We start from the raw sequence: 11,061 nt of genomic DNA on the forward strand, positions 1-11,061 counted from the left end.
ATGTAGAAGAAAAAAGACCAAACAAACAAACTTCTGTCCACACTAGGAAGAGTGTATGGAGTGAGAAGGAAAGGAGAGAGGAAGGGGGATGAGGAGCAGCTGCCTGCTGCCCTAAGATGGGCACCGACTTCATGACTGAACTTCTCGTGGTGCCCTAGAGAATGAGGTTGGGTGAGGTGTGTATGTGAAGCAGCCCCTGAGAGTAGCTGCGTCGGTGTCCTGGTAAAGAAGAGTGTTAAAGTTCACTATCAAGATTTTGTTGTCTGGTCTGAGGGGTGAAAAGGGAAAGACTGAGTAATTACTAGAGCCTCCACTTATAGGAACATATCTCATTTTATTTATTTTTAGGAAAACTAAAGCTTAGGGACAATAAGGAACTTGCCCAAGGTCACACAGTAACTGGGGAAGCCAGAACTGGAACCTAGGTTTATGTGACCTCAGAGTTTGAGCTCTTAACCACAACACAAAAGGAGTCAATAGCTGAGCAGACACAGAAACGAAGAACGGAAAGAAAGGCCGGACAGGAATAATGTGAGAGAGTTTAGCATTTGCCTCAAATACCTGAGATTCACTTCTAACGGCTGCTGGATTTTCCAGCTTGCTGGGTTATAACCGGCACAAACAAGGAAATGGCAGTGGACATAGAGACGTAAAAATGCTCCCTTTCTCTCTCTCTCTCCCATACACACATACACACACTCACACACACACACACACAGAAATCTTAGCCTCACAGAGGAAATGGAATTGGAGCCACCACATGTAACCACACACACACCTACAGAAGCAGTTTTTCTCCTTTTCTAGGGCCAACCTTCCATCTGGCTCCATCCTGTGAGGGCCTTGAACTTGGCAGAGTCGAAGCTGGTCGGATAGTGACTGGGAATCCTTTCACCAAGACAGAGTGGTATCTGGAAGTGGTTTGCTGCTGTCACACCTGCCAGCAAGATACTGTTTCTAAACCGGCCAAAACATCTAAAAAACTAGAGAAGAACAAAATGGTGTTCAAAGCCTCATGCTCCTCGTGGTCCCCTTCCCCAACCTCTTTGTCTCAGGTGACATCTTGTGTGTCTTCCCCAGAAGGCATCTTGTGCTCAAACTCTACCCCCGTGCCACCTTCCTCTCTCCTCCTCTGTGAAAACCTGACACCTTAAAATCGGACCCTCTGAGCATCCAAATGCAAAAACCCCTAATTCTGTTTCTAAGTTAACTGGAGCAAATAAACAACTAGAAGGAAAGATTAAAATAGCAATTACCCTTGATTTTTCATAATAGACAAATATACTCCAAAACTCCTAGGAGAAAACTTGCTGTCTGTTTCTGTCAGTCTGTTTGTTGAAGGTTTTTGGTAAGTCACCCATTCCTTTCAAAAGGGGGAAACGTTGTTTTAAATAAGTCTACCTTAAGGGACACCCTTAAAAGAGAGGAGACAATGGAAGCTATTTCTTAATTTTTATGCAGAAGCTTCTGAAAGACAAACTGACTCCAAAAAACAGCTCTAAAAGGATCCTTACAGCATACAAAAACAAACACCAAACAAAAAACTTTGACTACCTGGGCAAGTAAACTTAATTTAGTTGTTGGTTTAATTAAAAACAAGCATGTCTTTGGAGTTATCAAATCTGAAAGTAATTGCAGACATACAATTTTAATTCTATCTGGATGTATTGACCAGAGAAGTTCACGTTATCTTTTTTACAAACTTTGTCAGCCAGAAAAATAACTTAAGATGGCTAACTGTTTTAATGTCATATGAAAGTTTTTGTGAATAATCTAAACATAGTTGTTGGAAACAAATGATTTAGGTAGAGGAAAATGGAATAAGAGTTTTTGGTATAATAATTATGTTTTGAGGTATATGTGCTTGAAAAGTAAATTCCTGAAACCTTTTTGGTAACTTGAAACTTTGGAGCCTTGCTAAGATTAAATTAAATGATGAGTAGTCTAGATCTCTATATGTGGAAATATCTAGATCATTTCCAAATAAGTTAAAATACTGAAACATTACTAAAAAAGAGATTCATCAACTTTTGGCTTTCTTTACAAAGAAACTAAAGATATTTGGGTTTATTGGTAAACATTTTTGGTGCCACATTGGAAAATTTACTGAGGGAAATACACTTTTATATTGGTCCACTCCTGATGACAGATTGTGAAGGATTTTTCTTTACCTATTAAGTAACCTGCTTAGAAAACAAAGATTTGTGTTTTATGAAAATAATTTCTTGCCCTTCATGTGGTATTTTTTTTTTGTCTGGGCCTTATGGCTTGTGGGATCTTAGTTCCCCAGCTAGGGATTGAACCCCAACCCTGAGTAGTGAAAGCACAGAGTCCTAACCACTGGATGGCCAGGGAATTCCCACCCTTCATGTGGTCTTAATCAGGTGTTTGATTACTAAAGGAAACTGAATCTTCTCAATATTCAAAGAGCTAAGTTTTGCTACAACTATGTAAACTATTTGTGTTTGCCTTTGAAATCTTTTATTGTTACTTTCGTCAAATAGATAAATTAAGTACCATTTCATAATGATCTATGGTCCTGTTTGGTCAGGTGTCCAAAACTTTTTGATATTTTTGACAAATTTCCCAAAAGCTGGGTTCTAAATGAAGTCTTCTTGTCCTTGAACTAACTTTGGGTTCATACAGAGGGCCAAAAATCTTAAAGAATTTGTCTCTCACCTGGTAAAATGTTAAACTAATAAATATTATGTTATATGCAGAATTACATGGGAAGCTTGTCAAGAAGGAATACTAAAACTTTTTTCTTAAACATCTTCATTGGAGTACAATTGCTTTACATTGTTGTGTTACTTTCTACTGTATAACAAAGTGAATCAACAATATGTGTACTTATATCCCCATATCCCCTCCCTCTTGTGTCTCCCTCCCACCCTCCCTATCCCACCCCTCTAGGTGGTCACAAAGCACCGAGCTGATCTCCCTGTGCTATGCAGCTGCTTCCCACTAGCTGTCTATTTTACATGTGGTAGTGTATATATGTCCATGCCACTCTCTCACTTCGTCGCAGCTTACACTTCCCCCTCCCCTTGTCCTTAAGTCCATTCTCTACATCTGCTTCTTTATTCCTGTCCTTCCCCTAGGTTTTTCAGAACCATTTTTTTTTTAGATTCCATATATATGTGTTAGCATATGGTATTTGTTTTTCTCTTTCTGACTTACTTCACTCTCTATCTGTCATACAGAGTGACAGATAGAGAGTGAAGGTCCATCCACCTCACTACAAATAACTCAATTTCGTTTCTTTTTATGGCTGAGTAATATTCCATTGTATATATGTGCCACATCTTCTTTATCCATTCATCTGTCGATGGGCACTTAGGTTGTCTCCCTGTCCTGGCTACTGTAAATAGTGCTGCAGTGAACATTGTGGTACATGACTCTTTTTGAATTATGGTTTTCTCAGGGTATATGCCCAGTAGTGGGATTGCTGGGTCATATGGTAGTTCTATTTTTAGTATTTTAAGGAACCTCCATACTGTTCTGCATAGTGGCTGCATCAATCTACATTCCCACCAACAGTGTAGGAGGGTTCCATTTTCTCCACATCCTCTTGAGCATTTATTGTTTGTAGATTTTTTTGATGATGGCCATTCTGACCAGTGTGAAGTGATACCTCATTGTAGTTTTGATTTGCATTTCTCTAGTGATTAGTGATGTTGAGTATCCTTTCATGTGTTTGTTGGCAATCTGTATATCTTCTTTGGAGAAATGTCTGTTTAGGTCTTCTGCCCATTTTTGGATTGGACTGTTTGTTTTTTTGATATTGAGCTGCATGAGCTGCTTGTAAATCTTGGAGATTAATCTTTTGTCAGTTTCTTTGTTTTCAAATATTATCTCCCATTCTGAGGGTTGTCTTTTTGTCTTGTTTATGGTTTCCTTTGCTGTGCAAAAGCTTTTACATTTCATTTGATCGCATTTATTTATTTTTGTTTTTACTTCCATTTCTCTAGGAGGTGGGTCAAAAAGGATCTTTCTGTGATTTATTCCTAGAGTGTTCTACCTAGGTTTTCCTCTAAGAGTGTTACAGTGTCTGGCCTTACATTTAGGTTTTTCATCCATTTTGAGTTTATTTTTGTGTATGGTGTTAGGTAGTGTTCTAATTTCATTCTTTTACATGTAGCTGTCCAGGTTTCCCAGCACCATTTATTGAAGACACTCCCTTTTCTCCTTTGTATATCCTTGCCTCCTTTGTCATAGATTAGTTGACCATATGTGCGTGGGTTTATCTCTGGGCTTTCTATCCTGTTCCATTGATCTGTATTTCTGTTTTTGTGCCAGTACCATACTGTCTTCATTACTGTAGCTTTGTAGTATAGTGTGAAGTCTGGGAGCCTAATTCCTCCAGCTCCGTTTTTCTTTCTCAAGATTGCTTTAGCTCTTCGGGGTCTTTTGTGTTTCCATACAAATTGTGAAATTTTTTGTTCTAGTTCTGTGAAAAATGCCATTGGTAGTTTGATAAGGATTGCATTGAATCTGTAGATTGCTTTGGGTAGTATAGTCATTTTCACAATGTTGATCCTTCCAATCCAAGAACATGGTATATCTCTCCATCTGTTTGTATCGTCTTTAATTTCTTTCATCAGTGTCTTACAGTTTTCTGCATACAGCTCTTTTGTCTCCTTAGGTAGGTTTATTCCTGGGTATTTTAGTCTCTTTGTTGCAGTGGTAAATGGGAGTGTTTCCTTAATTTCCCTTTCAGATTTTTCATCATTAGTGTATAGGAATGCAAGAGATTTCTGTGCATTAATTTTGTATCCTGCTACTTTACCAAATTCATTGATTAGCTCTGGTAGTTTATTGGTAACATCTTTAGGTTTCTCTGTGTGTAGTATCATGTCATCTGCAAACAGTGACAGTTTTACTTCTTTTTTTCTGATTTGGATTCCTTTTATTTCTTTTCCTTCTCTGATTGCTGTGGCTAAAACTTCCAAAACTATGTTGACTAATAGTGGTGAGAGTGCGCAGCGTTGTGTTGTTCCTGATCTTAGAGGAAATGGTTTCATTTTTTCACCACTGAGAACAATGTTGGTTGTGGGTATGTCATATATGGCCTTTATTATGTTGAGGTAAGTTCCCTCTATGCCTACTTTCTGGAGAGTTTTTATCATAAATAGGTGTTGAATTTTGTCAAAAGCTTTTTCTGCATCTATTGAGCTGATCATATGGTTTTTCTCCTTCAATTTGTTAATATGGTGTATCACATTGATTGATTTGCCTATATTGAAGAATCCTTGCATTTCTGGGATAAACCCCACTTGATCACTGTGTATGATCCTTTTAATGTGCTGTTGGATTCTGTTTGTTAGTATTTTGTTGAGGATTTTTGCATCTATGTTCATCAGTGATATTGGCCTGTAGTTTTCTTTTTTTGTGACATCTTTGTCTGGTTTTGGTATCAGGGTGATGGTGGCCTCAGAGATTGAGTTTGGGAGTGTTCCTCCCTCTGCTATATTTTGTAAGAGTTTGAGAAGGATAAGTGTTAGTTCTGTAAATGTTTGATAGAATTCACCTGTGAAGCCATCTGGTCCTGGGCTTTTGTTTGTTGGAAGATTTTTAATCTCAGTTTCAATTTTAGTGCTTGTGATTGGTCTGTTTATATTTTCTATTTCTTCCTGGTTCAGTCTCGGAAGGTTGTGCTTTTCTAAGAATTTTTCCATTTCTTCCAGGTTGTCCATTTTATTGGCATAGAGTTGCTTGTAGTAATCTCTCATGATCCTTTGTATTTCTGCAGTATCAGTTGTTACTTCTCCTTTTTCATTTCTAATTCTGTTGATTTGAGTCTTCTCCCTTTTTTTCTTGATGAGTCTGGCTAATGGTTTCTCAATTTTGTTTATCTTCTCAAAGAACCAGCTTTTAGTTTTATTGATCTTTGCTATTGTTTCCTTCATTTCTTTTTCCTTTATTTCTCATCTGATCTTTATGGTTTCTTTCCTTCTGCTAACTTTGGGGGTTTTTGTTCTTCTTTCTCTAATTGCTTTAGGTGTTAGGTTAGGTTGTTTATTCGAGATTTTTCTTGTTTCTTGAGGTAGGATTGTATTGCTATAAACTTCCCTCTTAGAACTGCTTTTGCTGTATCCCATAGGTTTTGGGTTGTCGTGTTTTCATTGTGATATGTTTCTAGGTATTTTTTGATTTCCTCTTTGAGTTCTTCAGTGATCTCTTGGTTATATAGTAGTGCATTGTTTAGCCTCCATGTGTCTGTATTTTTTACAGTTCTTTTCCTGTAATTGATATGTAATCTCATACTGTTGTGGTTGGAAAAGATAATTGATATGATTTCAATTTTCTTAAATTTACCAAGGCTTGGTTTGTGACCCAAGATATGATCTATCCTGGAGAATGTTCCATGAGCACTTGAGAAGAAAGTGTATTCTGTTGTTTTTGGATGGAATGTCCTGTAAATATCAATTATATCCATCTGTTTAATGTATCATTTAAAGCTTGTGTTTCCTTATTTATTTTCATTTTGCTTGATCTGTCCTTTGGTGAAAGTGGGGTGTTAAAGTCCCCTACTCTTATTGTGTTACTGTTGATTTCCCCTTTTATGGCTGTTAGCATTTGCCTTATGTATTGAGGTGCTCCTATGTAGGGTGCATAAATATTTACAATTGTTATATCTTCCTCTTGGATTCATCCCTTGATCATTATGTAGTGTCCTTCTTTGTCTCTTGTAATAATCTTTACTTTAAAATCTATTTTGTCTGATATGAGAATTGCTACTCCAGCTTTCTTTTGATTTCCATTTGCATGGAATATCTTTTTTTCATCCCCTCACTTTCAGTCTGTATGTGTCCCTAGGTCTGAAGTGGTTCTCTTGTAGACAGCATATAAACAGGCCTTGTTTTTGTATCCATTCAGCCAGTCTATGTCTTTTGGTTGGAACATTTAATCCATTTACATTTAAGGTAATTATCGATATGTATGTTCCTATTACCATTTTCTTCATTGTTTTGGGTTTGTTATTGTAGGTCTTTTCCTTCTCTTGTGTTTCATTCCTAGAGAAGGTCCTTTAGTGTTTGTTGTACAGCTGGTTTGGTGGTGCTGAATTCTCTTAGCTTTTGCTTGTCTGTAAAGGTTTTAATTTCTCTGTCGAGTCTGAATGAGATCCTTGCTGGGCAGAGTAATCTTGGTTGTAGGTTTTTCCCTTTCCTCACTTTAAATATGTCCTGGACTCCCTTTTGGCTTGCAGAGTTTCTGCTGAAATATCAGCTGTTAACCTTATGGGGATTCCCTTGTATGTTATTTGTTGCTTTTCCCTTGCTGTTTTCAATATTTTTTCTTTGTATTTAATTTTTGATAGTTTGATTAATATGTGTCTTGTCATGTTTCTCCTTGGAATTATCCTGTATGGGACTCTCTGCACTTCCTGGACTTGATTGACTTTTTCCTTTCCCATGATAGGGGAGTTTTCAACTATCATCTCTTCAAATATTTCCCAGAACCTTTCTTTTTCTTTTCTTCTTCGGCAACCCCTATAATTTGAATGTTGGTGCGTTTAATGTTGTCCCAGATGTCTCTGAGACTGTCCTCAGTTCTTTTAATTCTTTTTTCTTTATTCTGCTCTGCAGTAGTTATTTCCACTATTTTTATCTTCCAGGTCACTTATCCATTCTTCTGCCTCAGTTATTCTGCTATTGATTCCTTCTAGAGAATTTTTCATTTCATTTATTGTGTTGTTCATCATTTTTTGTTTGCTCTTTAATTCTTCTAGATCTTTATTAAATGTGTCTTGTATTTTCTCCATTCTATTTCCAAGATTTTGGATCATCTTTACTATCATCAGTCTGAATTCTTTTTCAGGTAGACTGCCTATTTCCTCTTCACTTGTTTGGTCTGGTGGGTTTTTACCGTGCTCCTTCATCTGCTGAGTATTTCTCTGTCTTCTAATTTTGCTTAACTTACTGTGTTTGGGGTACCCTTTACGCAGACTGCAGGTTTGTAGTTCCCGTTGTTTTTGGTGTCTGCCCCCAGTGGGTAAGGTTGGTTCAGTGGCTTGTGTTGGCTTCCTGGTGGAAGGGACTGGTGCCTGTGTTCCCGTGGGTAGGGCTGGAACTCATCTTTCTGGTGGGCAAGGCTGCTTTCCGTGGTGTGTTTTGGGGTGTCTGTGAACTTATTAGGATTTTAGGCAGCCTCTCTGCTAATGGGTGGGGTTGTGTTCCTGTCTTGCTAGTTGTTTGGCATGGGGCATCCAGCACTGGAGCTTGCTGGTCATTGAGTGGAGCTGGGTCTTAGCGTTGAGACAGAGATCTCTGGGAGAGCTCTCGCTGATTGATATTACATGGGGCCGGGAGGTGTCTGGTGGTCCAATGTTCAGAACTTGGCTCTCCCACCTAAGAAGCTCAGGCCTGACACCAGGCCGGAGCACCAGGACCCTGTCAGCCACATGGCTCAGAAAAAAAGAGAGAAAAAAGAAAGAAAGAAAGAGAAAAAATAAAATAAAATAGTTGTTAAAATTTTAAAATTTAAAAAACATATTATTAAAATAAAATAATAAAGAAGTAATAAAAAAAGAAAAAAAAAGCAACCAAACCATAAACAAATCCACCAATGATAACCAGCACTAAAAACTAAACTAAGATAAACATAAACCCAGAAACAAATTAGATGCAGAAAGCAAACCCCAAGTCTACAGTTGCTCCCAAAGTCTACCGCCTCAATTTTGGGTTGATACATTGTCTATTCAGGTATTCCACAGATGCAGGTATATCAACTTGATTGTGGAAATTTAATCCACTGCTCCTGAGGCTGCACAGAGAAATTTCCCTTTCTCTTCTTTGTTCGCACAGCTCCTGGGGTTTGGCTTTGGATTTGGCCCTGCCTCTGCATGTAGGTTGCCCTCTGACATCTGTTCTTTGCCCAGACAGGAAGGGGTTAAAGGAGCGGCTGACTAGGGGGCTGTGGCTCACTTAGGCCAGGGGGAGGGAGGGGTATGGAATGCGGGGCGAGCCTGTGGCGGCAGAGGCCAGCATGACGTTGCACCAACCTGAGGCGCACCATGTGTTCTCCCGGGGAAGTTGTCCCTGGGTCATGGGACCCTGGCAGTGGCGGGCTGCACAGGCTCCCTGGAGGGGAGGTGTGGATAGTGACCTGTGCTTGCACACAGGCTTCTTGGTGGCTGCAGCAGCAATGTTAGCATTTCATGCCCGTCTCTGGTGTCCGTGTTAATAGCGTGGCTTGCACCCATCTCTGGAGCTGGTTTAGGCAGTTCTCTGAATCCCTTCTCCTCATGCACCCAGAAACAATGGCCTCTTGCCTCTTAGGCAGTTCCAGACTTTTTCCCGGACTCCCTCCCTGCTAGCTGTGGCGCACTAGCTCCCTTCAGGCTGTGTTCACGCAGCCAACCTCAGTCCTCTCCCTGGGATCTGACCTTCGAGGCCCGAGCCTCAGCTCCCAGCTCCCACCTGCCTCAGCAAGTGAGCAGACAAGCCTCTCAGGCTGGTGAGTGCTGGTTGGCACCGATCCTCTGTGCGGGAAACTCTCCACTTTGCCCTCTGCACCCCTGATGCTGCGCTCTCCTCCATGGCTCTGAAGCTTCCCCCCACCACCCCGCCCCATCTCCGCCAGTGAAGGGGCTTCCTAGTGCATGGAAACTTTTCCTCCTTCACAGCTCCCTCCCTGAGGTGCAGGTTCCATCCTTATTCTTTTGTCTCTGTTTTTTCTTTTTTGTTTTACCCTACCCAGGTACGTGGGGAGTTTCTTGCCTTTTGGGAAGTTTGAGGTCTTCTGCCAGCATTCAGTAGGTGTTTTGTAGGAGCTGTTCCACATGTAGATGCATTTTTGATGTATTTGTGGGGAGGAAGGTGATCGCCACGTCTTACTCCTCTGCCATCTTGAAGATCCTCCTAAAACTTTTTACCTTATATTTGTATAGGTACATGTCACTATAAGTGTTCTAAAGTTGTGTGAAATCCCTGAAACTTTAAGTTGTCCTGACATAATCTTACTGGCCATAATTTAAAAATGTATGTCACAGAAATAAGCAGATCCCCTTGTCAATCTCATTATGATGAACTCTCAACATATCTTTAATAATGGGCATCTTCAAGTCTTTTTGTCATTTACAGAGTTATTTCTTTACTCAGATGTTTTGCAAATGAGTTTCATCTTCAGAAAAATTCATGGAAAGGATTCTGACAGACATTCTGGAATACAAGTTTTTTTTGATAACTTTAAGATTATAACACTGAACTGGGTAAGAATTTCTAAAACTCCAATAGAAAACTGATTACCTTAATGTTTTATGTTCCAGATGTAAAGGACCCCTCTTTCTCTTCTCCTGTAAGCTATCTATAACTTACAGCAATTTGCTAAACTATATCTTCACAACAAAGGTTGAAACAATTTATTTTTCTCCCTACCTGATCTCTCAAGAGTTCTGAAGCTCTTGTTGAATATTCTTGTTTTTCATGACAATGTATGTATTTGCATACATTGCAACCTACATACATAGGTTCAATGGGAGGCTGTTCTCCTTGTAATGGGGTTCCCAATGCACCTAGTTCTACATCTTTTCATCTACAGCTGTTAAGGGGAGACAGACTTCTACACTGTAAATGCCTAAATTGCCTCTACTAAAAACAATCTTGCTCCAGTAGAGCACTCTTTTTGCAACATGCTCCCAGAAGACAAAGACCCCAAACATCCACCCTATAACCTAGAGATTTTGTGTACTGGAAAAGGTACCTCCAAGAGGACTATGTCCAGCATTGCTGGAAGGGCAATTATCAGGTTCCATTAACTAACCCCTATGCCACCAAACTCCAGGGAGTAGACTCCTAGATCCACATGTCACACCGAAGGAGACACCAAACCCCAACTGGACCTGCACACTGTATGGCAACCTGAAGATAAAGCTCAGTAGGATCTGAAGCAGATGACATCTGAGGCTGACAGCTTTCCCAAGATGTCCGTACCAGGCCTGTATACCTTTCTTTCAATAATCTGTTTTAACTTATTTTCTCACTCCCTTCCATGGAAGGACAAGGCCCTTGTCCATATTTCCCAGTCCCTTCTGAAAGAGGGAAACCTCTCCAATTGCTG

Source organism: Balaenoptera physalus (assembly GCF_965194825.1).
Source record: "Balaenoptera physalus genome assembly, chromosome: 1".
In the NCBI taxonomy this organism is placed as follows: domain Eukaryota; kingdom Metazoa; phylum Chordata; class Mammalia; order Artiodactyla; family Balaenopteridae; genus Balaenoptera; species Balaenoptera physalus.